At 39.1% G+C, this 15,775-nt stretch overlaps 1 pseudogene; it reads left to right on the forward strand.

Moving 5' to 3' along the window:
* Positions 1-13,384, forward strand: part of LOC102952414 — a 50,491-nt pseudogene extending 37,107 nt beyond the window's left edge.
* Positions 13,385-15,775: the final 2,391 nt, after the last annotated feature.

Here is a 15,775-nt window from a genome sequence, read left to right on the forward strand (position 1 = left end):
TCCCACTCTCTCTCTCTCTAAATAAATAAAAAACCATGTAAAACAAATTAAAAAATTAAAAATTAAAACAAGAAACCTTTAAGTAAAACATTATAGATTTCATGGAAACTTCTTTCGTACTCTTCTCCCTTAGAAATGCACTAAAGCAGATTATTCTTCTCATCTGTTTTTATCTTTTACTACATTCTGTGTGACAATAAGCAACATACTGTTTTAAACTTTATTAAGGGATATTTTAAACTTAAAATTAGGTGGAATAGTATATAAAGCCCATTTGTTTTTTTTTTTAAATATCTGGGTGAACGCTGTTGTTTAATATAGTGGAAGTTCTAGCATCAGCAATCAGACAACAAAGGGAAATCAAAGGCATAAAAATTAGCAAAGATGAAGTCAAGCTTTGCAGATGACATGATACTATACATGGAAAACCGGATAGACTCCACCAAAAGTCTGCTAGAACTCATACATGAATTCAGCAAAGTCACAGGCTACAAAATTAATGTACAGAAATCAGTTGCATTTTTACACATTAATAATGAAGCAACACAAAGACAAATAAAGAAACTGATCCCATTCACAATTGCACCAAGAATCATAAAATACCTAGGAATAAACCTAGCCAAAGATGTAAAAGATCTGTATGCTGAAAACTATAGAAAGCTTATGAAGGCAATTGAAGAAGATACAAAGAAATGGAAAAACATTCCATGCTCATGGATTAGAAGAATAAATATTGTTAAAATGTCAATACTATGCAAAGCAATCTACACATTCAATGCAATGCCAATCAAAATTGCACGAGCATTCTTCTCAAAGCTAGAACAAGCAATCCTAAAATTTATATGGAACCACAAAAGACCCCGAATAGCCAAGGTAATATTGAAGAAGAAAATCAAAGCAGGAGGCATCACAATCCCAGACTTTAGCCTCCACTACAAAGCTGTAATCATCAAGACAGTATGGTATTGGCACAAAAACAGACACATAGACCAATGGAATGGAATAGAGAACCCAGAATTGGACCCACAAATGTATGGCCAAGTAATCTTTGACAAAGCAGGAAAGAGTATCCAATGGAAAAAAGACAGTCTTTTTAATAAATGGTGCTAGGAGAACTGGACAGCAACATTCAGAAGAATGAAACTAGACCACTTTATTACAACATTCACAGAAATAAACTCAAAATGGATGAAGGACCTGAATGTGAGACAGGAAACCATCAAAACCTTAGAGGAGAAAGCAGGAAAAAACCTCTCTGACCTCAGCCGCAGCAATTTCTTACTGGACACATCTCCAAAGGCAAGGGAATTAAAAGCAAAAATGAACTACTGGGACCTCATCAAGACAAAAAGCTTCTGCACTGCAAAGGAAACAGTCAACAAAACTAAAAGGCAACCAACGGAATGGGAAGAAATATTTGCAAATGACCTATCAGACAAAGGGCTAGTATCCAAAATCTATAAAGAACTCACCAAACTCCACACTCATAAAACAAATAATCCAGTGAAGAAATGGGCAGAAGACATGAATAGACACTTCTCTAAAGAAGACATCCAGATGGCCAACAGGCACATGAAAAGGTGATCAACGTCACTCCTCATCAGGGAAATACAAATCAAAACCACACTGAGATATCACCTCACACCAGTCAGAGTGGCTAAAATGAACAAATCAGGAGACTATAGATGCTTGGGAGGATGTGGAGAAACGGGAACCGTCTTGCACTGTTGGTGGGAATGCAAACTGGTGCAGCCTCTCTGGAAAACAGTGTGGAGGTTCCTCAAAAAATTAAAAATAGATCTACCCTATCACCCAGCAATAGCACTGCTAGGAATTGACCCAAGGGATACAGGAGTGCTGATGCATAGGGACACTTGTACCCCAATGTTTATAGCCGCACTTTCAACAATAGCCAAATTATGGAAAGAGCCTAAATGTCCATCAACTGATGCATGGATAAAGAAGTTGTGGTTTATATATACACAATGGAATACTACTTGGCAATGAGAAAGAATGAAATATGGCCTTTTGTAGCAACGTGGATGGAACTGGAGAGTGTTATGCTAAGTGAAATGAGTCATACAGAGACAGACAGATACCATATGTTTTTCACTCTTATGTGGATCCTGAGAAACTTAACAGAAGACCATGGGGGAGGGGAAGGGGGAAAAAAAAGGTAGAGAGGCAGGGAGGCAAACCATAAGAGACTCTTAAAAACTGAGAATAAACTGAGGGTTGATGGGGGTGGGGGAGAGGGGAAAGTGGGTGATGAGCACTGAGGAGGGCACCTGTTGGGATGAGCACTGGGTGTTGTATGGAAACCAATTTGACAATAAATTTCATATTAAAAAAAAACCCAGGTGAATGGTATCACCTTCCACGTATCCTCTTGCAATTTGATTTACACTCATCATCATATTTCTTTTTTTAAGAAATTTTAAAAAATATTTATTTACAGGGGCGCCTGGGTGGCTCAGTCGGTTAAGCGTCCGACTTCAGCTCAGGTCACGATCTCGCGCTCCGCGAGTTCGAGCCCCGCGTAGGGCTCTGGGCTGACGGCTCAGAGCCTGGAGCCTGCTTCCGATTCTGTGTCTCCCTCTCTCTCTGCCCCTCCCCCGTTCATGCTCTGTCTCTCTCTGTCTCAAAAATAAATAAACATTAAAAAAAATTAAAAAAAATATTTATTTACATTTTTTAATGTTTATTTATTTTTGAGAGAGAGAGAAACAGAATGTGAGCAGGGGAGGGGCAGAGTGAGAGGGAGACACAATATATGAAGCAGGCTCCAGGTTCAGAGCTGTTGGCACAGAGCCCAATACGGGGCTCGAACCCACAAACTGTGAGATCATGACTGAGCCTAAGCTGGACGCATAACCGGCTGAGCCACCCAGGAGCCCCTAGGAAATTAAAAAATTGAAAACTACTGCCTGATTTGGTGGTGGGGGGAAGGAAGGGACAAAAACTGTATAGAGAAAAAGGAATTCATCAAAACGTAGCCAGTATATGTATTTTTTATATTAAGTATAATTTATTGTCAAACTGGTTTCCATACAACACCCAGTGCTCATCCCAACAGGTGCCCTCCTCAGTGCCCATCACCCACTTTCCCCTCTCCCCCACCCCCCATTCACCTTCAGTTTGTTCTCAGTATTTACGAGTCTCTTATGGTTTACCTCCCTCCCTCTCTCTAACTTTTTTTTCCCCTTTCCTCTCCCCCATGGTCTTCTGTTAAGTTTCTCAGGATCCACATACATCATCATATTTCTGAAGTGGATCTGGGTTGATACGTGTAGATCCATTCCATTCATTTTAACTATTCTGGAGTACTCCATGATAGGCATGGCTACAACTTAATCTTCTGAAGGTGGAGTTTTAGGTGCTTTCTCATTTTTTTCCAAAAGGCTGCAGTGGGGATCCTTGTTCACATGCACTAAGGTTTCTTTTCTTTTTTTTTTTTTAGAAGTGGAATCACAGAATTAAGTGGTATGCAAGCTTTGAATTTTACTAGGTTTTGACGAATTGCTTTCCAAATGGTTTTATCAAATTACACTCAACACAAAGAACCTATGGGTGTGTTTCCCCACATCTTCACCAATATTTATTGTTAGAGTTCAACATTTTACCTATCTTGGTGACTGTGAAATGATATTTCTGTGGCTTTAAGTTGTACTTCTTGGATACCAGTGAGGTTGAGCATTTTTTCAGGACTCTTCTTCGAGGATATACCTGAACATGTCATTGACCATATTTTATTGGAGTGTTTATCTGTTTCTTGTTAATTTGACTAGATTCTAACAATGAATGTACACTTTGTTTAGACACTATGCAAGGGGCTGGGGATACAAAGTAAATGAGACACAGTGTCTATCCTAGATGACTTCTCAATTTAGTGGGGAAGGATGGTGCACATATGAATACATATACCATAAAGACAGGCTCTGAGGGCTACAGGAGCACAGAAGAGAGAGGTGTAGTTGTCAAGAGCCTCTTAGTTGAAAGTTACAGGAACCCAATTCAAACCAGCTTATCCAAGGAGAAAATTTATTGGCTCATGTCAACGAAAATTTATTGGCTCATGTCCAGCATGGCTAGATCTAGGGATCATACAGAGCCTTCTGGATTCTCTATCTATTCACCTCTCATCTTTGCTTCTCTTTGTGTGTTAGACTGAGTCTTTCAATGCAAACAGGCTCTCTTTACTGACTGTGTTGGGAGTTTGGGGGGTGGAGTCAGAAAAATGGCAGCTGATATTACATGGACTAATTGCTTACATTTTATTGAGGGGAAGGGAGAGACACAGAGAGACAGAGAGACAGAGACAGAGAGGGAGAGAGATTAGTTAATTAAGCTGTCTTATACCAGTTTGGAAAATTCATGGAAAGGATGAATTCATGGAAAAATAACGGGTACTGTGAGTGGCCCAATCCAGTGACAGCACAACCTTGCGTGAGGGAGAACAGGCGTATGGGTGCATGTATGTTTATGGGAGCAGGCACTGTCATTACCAGCCCCACCCAGGAGAACTCCATGGTAGGGGAAGAGTTGTTCATCAGAAGAATACTGAACAGACAAAAGCAAGGCATGTGCATGACAGAGGGACATTAGGAAAAGCCTCTAAGAAAGGTACTTTTTTGGCCCCATCTACAGCCCAGTGGGATACAGATGCAATAACAATGGACACCGGATTGATGGTGTCAGTTCCAATGCTGATGCTTACAAGCTGTGTGATCGCCTAAACACTAACCATTCTGAGCCTGTTTCTTCATCTGTCAAATCAGGACGGTTCTATCAACTTTCTAGGGCTGTAGTAATGATAAATGTTATAACCATCCACATATTTTTGCTGTCCTCGGATTTTGCTGAATAGAGTTGCTCCAAAAAAATAGGACATTGGCAGCTGACTTCATTATATAGAGATCTTTGTTGCGCTCGAGTATAAAGCTTTATTCTTGTGTATTAAATATTAAATCATCAGTGCTAAGAACAATAGTGAATGAAAATACTCCCAACATATAATGTATATTTAATTATTATTTCATTTTTGATACATTTTCATCGAGGTCTTTTTGTAGTGGTAGTCAATCCTTTTAATACATATTCATCTTCATTTGAGAGCAAGAGCAGATTCATTGGTTTCCAATACTGTATTTTTAAAAGGGCATATTTTTAAGCACCAGTGATTTTCTTTAAAAGTCTCTTTTGAGCTTCCAGAACATTGTTATTTTCAATTGGAATTAGAGAACATTTCTGACATATTTCAAACAATTTCACCAAACAAGGATGCAAACGCATGTACTATATTAAGGAAAAATACAAATGGGAACAGGCCTTTCTGAACAACAGGTAATGATATTTCAAGGACGATGCAGAACCATTCATTTCCAATACTCTCATTACCATTCCCAGCAACAGGCATATACGTCTCGCAATTCCTGTGTAGTTCTGTTAATCTCTCTACACAATATTCAATTTTCTTACAACGATTCAGCTGATTTATTATTTCTCTCTTGCGTTTTAACTGCTAAAGATGCAATGTAACCCCATAAATTTGCTTCAGTCTCTTAGCTTCGATACCCAAGGTCATTAATACCTCCAAAATATCCTTTGCTTACCTCACTCCTTTAAATGTGCTCTTTCTTGCCCAATGAGCTGTTACATAATTACATGGTACCAGTAACAATATCATCTTGTTTTTATAGTTTTATGATTAAGGATATAAAAATGAACTGAATTGAAGAAAATGTTAAAAGATATTTGCAAAATATAAGAGATTGCTACCATAGTTTATCACATATAAATGATATAGTATGTATACATTTAAAATTGGATTTTCTTAGTATATAGTTTAAAAATGTGTTCAAGTAAAATGTGCTATATTAAAGTTTGACCTGATGGTTCTATATACATGGAATATGTCTTTCTTAGTGAAGGGTTAAAATAATTATGAAACATTTATTCCTTCCCCAATTATAACCAGTTGTTTTCTATTAAATACTTTCATCTAAAGTTATAGTGCTTGAGAAAAAATTTTAAATGGGACCAGCTCCCACACCATACAATTTTCAACCTGCTTACAGCTCAAAATATATTGGGGAGCGGTTACGGTAACCAACTGTCCCAGTTTTTTCAGGACTGAGGGGGTTCTAGGAATGTCGGGCTTTCAGGGGTAAATCCAGAAAAATCTCAGGCAAATTGGGAAGAGTTGGTCTCCCTATTAGTAGTTTGGTTTCAGTTCTCCATCCCTATCTCTCTGCATCCACATTTTTGCCATGACCTTACTGTGGACAAAGAATCCTTTCTTGCCCCTTGACTCTGGGCTTGGCCATGTGACTTGTCTGGGCAAAAACATATGGGTAGTAGTGACAGGGCCTCATCCAAGGTTTCAAAGGCCCAATGTGTTTCTCGTTTCTCTCTGTGTCTCTGCAATAGGCCCTAACTAGCTCACTGGCCCAAGAAGGATGAGAGACTAAGCACTGAATGAGTCCAGCTGACACATGGACCAGAAGCAAGAAGCAGAGTTGCCCAGACAAACCCAGCCAAGACCAGGAGAATCCCAAGCAACCAGCACATGCAGGAGTAAAACATGCTTACTTTTATAATGCCACTGAGATTTTATGGTTACTTGCTATACGTAATTATTACAACAAAAGCTAATTGATACAGGTGGCAACACATATTCATTCAATAAGTATTAATTGTCCTCCTATGTACCAGGCACTAGGGATTCAATGACTAGCAAGATAGGCAGAATTCTTATTCTCATGGAACTTGTAGACCATTGCAGTGGTCCTCTGAGACCCTGTCAGGAAGGTCTGCAAGGTCAAAATGATTTTCATAATCATACCAAAACACGATCTGCTTTTTCTCCTTTTTCACTGTGTTGACATTTGCACTGATGATACAAAGACAATGGTGGGTACAGCTGATGGTACCTTAACACAAACCAAGGCAGAGGACCAAGCTGAGGATACAGTTATTATATTCACCCCCATTAGGCCACTTAAAGTTAAAAAAAAATACCAGTTTCACTTATGAATGTTCTTGATGAGGCAGTAAAACTTATTGATTCAATTAAATCTTCACCCTTGAGATGAATACCTTTTTCAGAGTGTGACACCACAGAAATACACATAAAGCTCTTCTCCTAGGTACTAACATGATGTAGTAGTCAATCAATGGTTGAAAACTGGTTACTCATTTAGATGGAAAAGCCAAATCCCTACCTTGCAACATACCCCAAAACAGGACCAATTGTCCTTGAAGATTTAAATACAATAATAAAACAATACCAGAAGAAAACGTACAAAGATATATTTTTATAGCTCTGACTCAGGACACTTATTTCTCAGCAATACACAAAGGTCAGAAAACACAGGGGACTTCAGTTTTGCCTTTATATATTTTAGCACTGTTTTAATTTCTACGAGAATTTTTAATAATAAAAATAATAAAATTAACCCTATGAAGTAAAGAAAACAAGTCGATGTCAGCATTTTTCTTAACAAATTATAACAGGTTTCACTGATGTCATATGAAGAAGGAGCAAATCTTAAACACAATTCCTAAACAACTGATCACAGTTTAATGGTGAATCTTATCGGAAAATGAGTATAGGCAATGTGAGACTCTTCACACTGTTGTCCAAAGCCAGCATTGGATCCCCTTGAGAGTAATGGCCCATTATGTAAACTATATAATTTCCCTAATATTTCAGAGGGCTAGGATTTTTTAAAGTCCATGACAGTTTATTAAAACCAAAATCAGAGAGAGTAAACACAATCTCACAATGTTCTGGTTGCAACAGTCAATTGTTAACAGCTACCCTTAATATCTTTCAGGCCTGAAGTGTCTTATTCCTGGATTATGGCGCCAAACCCTATGGTTTCCAATTAATTCTTATTAAAGAACCATGCAAAGATTGCTTTTTAAGTGGTAGCCCACAAAAATGGGAAGGATATGAGTCAGGTTCTTAGGTCTTCACAGGGCCTCTGTTAGCACACTCCATGTGCCATTATCGGAATTAGCAAAAGACATCCCTCCCGGCAGACAAATTAGAAAAAGACTCTTCCTCTAGATGGAAGAATTAGAAAAAGACACTCCTTCCAATAGAGCATTAGCTAGATTTCCATGTCCCTTAGCTCCTGTGGCTGAAAGCCTTTTGGGATGGTACACCCTGGCCAGCTGTGTGCTATGGCCCCGCATCTTCACAGCATAAACTCTGGTTCTGGCTGTCTGGTCACAGAATTAAACTTTAATGAAGCAATAATAGAGAATACGCATACATGTTGTACAATTCCTTCTTGAGTTACTTGGGACACAAGGCTCATTTGGACATGTAGTTTGAGACAGAATGCTAAAGGGACATAATCTGAAAGCTTGATCTTGTATTATGTGCAAGTGGGGATCAGCAAATAAGGGTCCCTGGGCCAAATGTGGCCCACCGCCAGTTTTTGTAAATAAAGATTTATTGGAACATACCCACATTCATCCACGTACTGTCTATGGCTGCTTTCACTCAACAACGGCACAGTTGTGTAGTTGGAAGAGAGACGGCATAGCTCACAAAGCTTAAAATATTAACTACCTGGGCCTTTAGAGGAAAAATTTGCCAATCTCGGTATGAGATCACCAAATGGCACAATCTCCATCATACTATGCCAGCCTTTGTCTAAATGTCTTCAGTGAATTACAATTCAATGTTAGTCCCCCAGCATGTAAAAATGGTTCCTATAATAAATATCCATGTCTACCAAATTTCTACGTATGAAAAACATCTTTTCAAATGATGATAATTTAGCCTTTCTGCCTGTGGATGCCACCAAGGAAGCGTCATTTAAGTCTCCCTTCCCCCACCAGCATGTCTAAGCCAGAGTCCCCCAAAGAGCCCGAACAGCTGCAAAAGCTCTTCCTTGGAAGTTCGAGCTTTGAAACAACTGATGAGAGTCTGAGGGGCTGTTCTGAGCAATGGGGAACGCTCACGGACTGTGTGGTAATGAGAGATCTGGGTTGGTTCCGTAAGCCACTGTGGAAGATGTGGATGCAGCCATGAATGCAAGGCCACACAAGGTGGATGGGAGAGGTGTGGAACCAGAGGACTGCCTCAGGTAAGGATTCTCAAAGGCTTGTTTGCCCACTTAACTGTGAAAAATATTTCTGTTGGTGGCATTAAAGAAGACACCAAAGAACATCATCTGAGAGATTATTTTGAACAGTATGGGGAAATTGAAGTGGTTGAAATTAGGAGTGAGGCAGTGGCAAGAAGAGAGGTTTTGCTTTCGTAACATTTGATGACCATGACTGTACACAAGAATGCCATTCAGAAATACCAGATTGTCCTGAAAGGCTCCACCAAAAAAACTGACAGAACTGATAGATGAATTCAGCAAAGTCGCAGGATATAAAATCAACATAAAGAAATGGATTGCATTTCTATACACCAATAATGAAACAGCAGAAAGAGAAATCAAGGTATCAATCCCATCTACAATTGTACAAAAAACCATAAAATACATAAGGAATAAAGCTAACTAAAGAAATAAAAGATCTGTAGGCTGAAAACTATAGAAAGCTTATGAAAGAAAGTGAAGAAGACATACAGAAATGGAAAAACAGTCCATGCTCATGGATTGGAAGAAAAAACATTGCTAAAATGTCAATACTGCCCAAAGCAATCTACACATTCAGTATAATCTCTATCAAAATAACACCAGCATTCTTTACAGAGCTAGAACCAATAGTTTTAAATTTTGTTCAGGATTAAAAAAGACCCCGAATAGCCAAAGCAATCCTGAAAAAGAAAACCAAAGCTGGAGGCATCACAATTCCAGACTTCAAGCTGTGTTATGAAGCTGTAATCAACAAGACAGTATGGTACTAGCACAAAAACAGACACAAACATCAGCGGAACAGAAGAGAGAACCCAGAAATAGACCCACAAATGTATGGCCAACCGGTCTTAAAGGAAGAAAGAGCATCCAATGGAAAGAACACAGTCTTTTCAGCAAATGATGCTGGGAAAACAGGATGGCGACATGTGGAAGAATGAACCTGGACCACTTTCTCACACCATACACAAAAATAAACTCAAAATGGATGCAAGAGCTAAATGTGAGACAGCAAACTATCAAACTCCTAGAGGAGAACACAGGCAACAACCTCTTTGACCTCGGCCACAGCAACTTACCAGACATGTCTCCAGAGGCAAGGGAAATAAAAGTAAAAATGAACCAATGTTGACCTTGTGAAGAAAAAAGCTTCTGTACAGAGAAGGAAACAATCGACAAAACTAAGTGCAATCTGCAGAATAGGAAAATATATTTGCAAATGACATACTGGATAAAGGGTTACTATGTAAAATCTATAAAGAAATTAGCAAACTCAACACTCAACAAACAAATAATCCAGTGGAGAAATGGGTAAAAGACACAAACAGACACTTTTCCAAAAAAGACATCCAGATGGCTGACAGGCACATGAAAAGATGCTCAACATCACTCATCCTCAGGAAAATCCAAATCAAAACCACAGAAAGATATCACCTCACATCTGTCAGAATGGCTAAAAGTAACAACTCAGGAAACAACAGATGTTGGTGAGGATGGAGAGAAAGGGGAACACTTTTGCACTGCTGGTGGGAATGCAAACTGGTGTAGCCACTCTGGAAAACAGTATGGAGGTTCCTCAAAAAATTAAAAATAGATAAATACTAGGTATTTATCCAAAGGATACAAATGCTGATTTGAAGGGGCACATGCACCCTATTGTTTATAACAGCATTGTCCACAATAGCCATATTATGGGAAGAACCCAAATGCCCATCAACTGATGAATGGATAAAGAAGATGTGGTTTAGATTTACACAATGAAATATTACTCATTAATCAAAAAGAATGAAATCTAGCCATTTGCGACAACATGGATGGAACTAGAGTGTATTATGCTAAGTGAAATAAGACAGAGAAGATAAATATCATATGATCTCATTCATATGTGGTATTTAAGAAACAGAACAGATGAACATAGGAGAAGCAAAGGAAAAATAAGATAAAAACAGAAGGAGGCAAACCATAAGAGACTCAAATACAGAGAATCAACTAAAAGTTACTAAAGGGGGTGTTGGGTGGCAGGATGGGCTGTATGGGTGAAGGGCATTAAGGAGGGCACTTGTTGGGATGAGCACTGGGTATTATATGTAAGTGATGAATCACTAAATTCTACTCCTGAAACTATTATTACACTATATGTTAACTAACTTGGATTTAAATAAAATTAAAAACAACAACAACAACAACAACAATACCCTAAAATACCAGATTGTAAATGGCCACAACTATGACCTAAGGAAAGCCCTATCTAAGCAACAGATGGCTAGTGCTCCATCCAGCCAAAGAGGTCAGAGTGGTTCTGGAAACTTTGGTGGTGGTCGTGGAGGTGGTTTTGGTGGGAATGACAACCTTGGTCATGGAGGAAATTTCAGTGGGCAAGGTGGCTTTGGTAGCAGTTGAGTTGGTGGTGGATATGGCAACAACACGGACAGCTATGATCGATTTGGTAACGATGGAAGCAACTTTGGAGGTGGTGGAAGCTAATAATGACTTTGGCGATTATAGCAATCACTCTTCAAATTCTGGACCCATGAGAGGAGGAAATTTTGGAGGCAGAAGCCCTGGCCCCTATGGTGACGGAGGCCAATACTTTGCCAAGCCACGTGACCAGGTGGCTAATGCAGTTCCAGGAGCAGCAGTAGCTATGGAAGTGGTAGAAGGTTTTAATTACTGTCAGGAAACAAAGCTTAGCAGGAGAGAAGAGCCAGAGAAGTGACAGGGAAGCTACAGGTTACAACACTTTTGTGAACTCAGCCAAGCACAGTGGGGGCAGGGCCTAATTGCTACAAAGAAGACATGTTTTAGACAATACTCATGTTCATGGGCAGAAAACTCAAGGACTGTATTCATGACTAATTGTACAACAGGTTATTTTAGTTTCCATTCTGTGAAAAGTGTAAAGCATTCCAACAAAGCATTTTAATACAGATTTTTTTTCACTCATGCTGTTGATTGCTAAATGGAATAGTCTGATCACAACACTGTGTCTTTTTATAAATCACTCAATCAATCAATCAATCAATAAAATTAGCCTCAAATGCAGTTCAGCTTCAAGGATTCCATGAAACTAACTAGATTTCTACAAAACCAAAGATTAAGTAAGGCAATATTCATTTGATAACTAGCATTTCTCACTAAAGAACTCAGTTCAGAAACTCCTCCATCAGATCATGAAAGGAAAAAGACTACCTTTGCAAATGAGCTCATTCTTTGACTTTTTAAGAGGAAAACAACCAATGTACTCTTCAATTTCCTCTCTTCCTTGGCTACTAGTACAGTCATAGCTTTGTTTAGGACTCACCTAAAGTAATTTCCCACGACTCCCATGCAACACCAGCTCTAAATGATTGTGTATTCTGCTTTCATTTGTCAATGTCTTATTTTGATATTACATTGACTCTATTCCTTTTTTGAAGGAAGGAAGTTTATAAATCATTCATCTTTGTCCAGTACTCCTTCTAACAACAGAATGGTATAGGGAAAGTACATGGGTTTGGTGTCAGCCAGACCAGGGTTCAAATCTTAGCTCTGCCCTTACTAGCACAGGGCCCTTAGACAATTTATTCAAGCTCTCTGAGCCTCAGTTTCTTCATGAATAAACCGATACAATAATAATTATCTTGCAAAGGTTGCCAGGAGAATTAGAATGTTACGCACAGTGACTTTGAGATTATATTATACCATACGTTCCTACTTAGTGTGTTTATGATATTAAATATTTATTCATTTTTACTTAAAACATCTAGAATTTGAGAGAGCTCTGAAAGGGGATCACGTACCCACTCACTTACTCCAGCATAATGTTAGAGAACTTTCTCACAGCATCTTTGACAATAAAATGTCAGCATCATATTAAAAATTATAAAAAATAAAACTATTCCTATTTAATAACCAACAATATTTGTAATTTTCTTTACAAATGTACTCTAGTGGTATCTTTGTTGTAAGATAATCAGAATCCCTGAGAGGAGATCTTGAAATTCTATCCTCTGTATCATCATGTTTCTGATCCTAAATTTATAGTTGGTAAATGGAATAAACTGATAATTCACTCAAAACATTTTTCTACATAACATTTAATAATTCATCTTGGAAATGACATTGTTTATAACATTACAGCCTCAATTTGCCACTGAATGTTCAAATTATATGGGAGCCAAGTCAAAATGCATCACATACAAATCATAACAAAAATAACAACTATTATTTTGTCAAGAATTTTGATAGGAATTACCTGAAAAAATGACTACAACAACACACTCATGAGCTTTGTGGTACTCATTACTTCTTATCCTAAAAATAACAAAGAATTAAAATTAGAGACTAGCACAGATAGAAAAAGCAGGAAAAATGTGAAAGAAAAAGAGAACACACTTACCCGCTTCAAAAATCAGCTTTATTTGATTGCAAAACGCTTTGGGATAAAATAAACCAATCTCAAGTTATTACATGAAAGCAAAATTTTCCTTTCATGGGGTCCCACACTGACCTCACCAAAGAAGAGGGTGTGTTTGACCACCACTTGCTGCTTATCGATTTGAAATGTACAAGCGTATCAAACATTAACGTGCAGGTAGTTGGTCTCTTCTAACCAGATCTGTGGTTGGCACTAAATCAGAATAAGTCCTCAGATGAGAGGACAGCCCTCCTTGGGTGGTCCCTTGCAGAGGCAGCAAGATTCAGAATCCCACATGACCAAACCCATTCCTTGCTTTCAGACAGCCATATTCTGTCCCCATTCCAGGAATATATGGGGCCTCTCTCTTTTCCTTCAGTGCCTCAGCTTGGGCCTCTGGTGGGAATAAAACTTCTTCCTGAGGATGCAGAAGTACCCTCTAGGCCACACCCAGCTCCTGAGGTAGGCCTGCCAGCCTAAATCCAGGTCACCCAGGTACATTTGAATTTTAGATCAACAACCCATAATTTCTCAGTGTGAGTTTGGTCCACAAAGCATTGGGGATATACTTATGCTAAAAAATGTATTCATTGTTGATCTGAAATTTAAATTAAACTGGGCATCTTGTATTTATATGTTTTAGAAAAACCAGCACACCCCTGTTGGAGGGGACACTTTTAGGTGATAACATAGTCATTCTGGCCGCAGTGGGGGTGGGGGGGACCAAAAAACCAGTACTAAAGCAAAACCCAATGACTGAAACAACATGAAACAGAACTTCGAGAGTAGTAAGAAATTTCCTCTAGTATCAACACAAACATTCAACAAAGGCTGAAATGGGTCCCTATGAAAATGACAAAAAAATGTGGTCCAGTTGGTTGCTTGGGAAAGGGGCAGGAGGTAAGAAAAATTCACATTGATCTATATATTCATTAAAAAATTAAAAAAAAATATTTATTTATTTTTGAGAGACAGAGACAGAGCACGAGCAGGGGAGGGGCAGAGAGAGAGGGAGACACAGAATCTAAAACAGGCTCCAGGCTCTGAGCTGTCAGCACAGAGTCTGACGTGGGGCTCGAACTCACGAATCGGGAGATCATGACCTGAGCCGAAGTTGGATGCTTAACTGAGCCACCCAGGCACCACTATATATTCATTTTTTAAAAATATAATACCTTTATTTGAGCTATTACAATATAGCAAAGCTAGTTAATTTATCTCAGTGGCTTTATTCCATTCTGTCACATGGCTACCATCTTCTGGTGATTACCAAACAGGATTTCTTGTATTTGCACATTAGCAAACTTCCTTTTGCATAACCCTGTAAATCCAAGTCCCCCACAAGCTCTCTGCTGGTTGAGTGGCTAAGATGACTTGATCAGTGGTAATATTTTTTTTTAACTTTTATTCAGTTTTTGGAGAGACTGAGAAAGAGTGAGCCGGGCGTGGGGCAGAGACATGCACACATAGAATCAGAAGGAGGCTCCAGGCTCCGAGCTGTCAGCATAGAGCCCAATGTGGGGCTCTAACTCACCAAACCATGAGGTCATGACCTGAGCCGAAGTCGGCTGCTTAACCAACTGAACCACCCAGGTGCCCCAATGGAGGTAACATTTTGAGCATCGTGTTTGTCAAGTGCTTTTTCATGCACCACTCTACAAGATGGGTAGTAATATTTCCATCTCACAAGGAAAAACTAAGACCCAGAGAGAAGAGAGGCTTGGCCCTGGGGTGGGGGTGGGGGGGGTGGGTTTGGCAATGAAGGCAGAACTGGTCTTTATGTCCCAGAGAAATCTCGCCCTATGGTTTTGTGTGCTACCTCTTCCTTTCTTCTCTAAAGCCCTACATAGGGATCTGCTCCTCAACAAGCGAATTTTGCCCAATATTTGCAGATGGCCCAGAGATGAAAGTGCGATTCCCAGTGGGGCAGGTGAACATGTAGGGGATCACAGTTGGGACTTGGGTATGTCTTGCTATTCTTGTTCCCATTCTGCGTTCATTCATCAGTCAGTACTCAATGCTCATCCCCACATACTCAGTGCTTGAGGTCACACCCAATCAGATTTTGTGTTCTCCAGAGTTCTTTGCTCTTCCTTGGGGGATTTAGTGTTTATTTAAGGAGTGCTTCCTTATAAATGCAAAAACATCCTCAAGTCTATCATCCATTGAAAAATTACCCACCACTGTAATGGAAAGCTTCCCTGGGCCACAATTTGTCTAATTGAATATTCAAAAGCCATTTAGAAGTGGGTTTTCTGGTCCACACTTTAAAGAG

The sequence above is a fragment of the Panthera tigris genome, chromosome A2 (assembly GCF_018350195.1).
Source record: "Panthera tigris isolate Pti1 chromosome A2, P.tigris_Pti1_mat1.1, whole genome shotgun sequence".
Taxonomy (NCBI): Eukaryota; Metazoa; Chordata; class Mammalia; order Carnivora; family Felidae; genus Panthera; species Panthera tigris.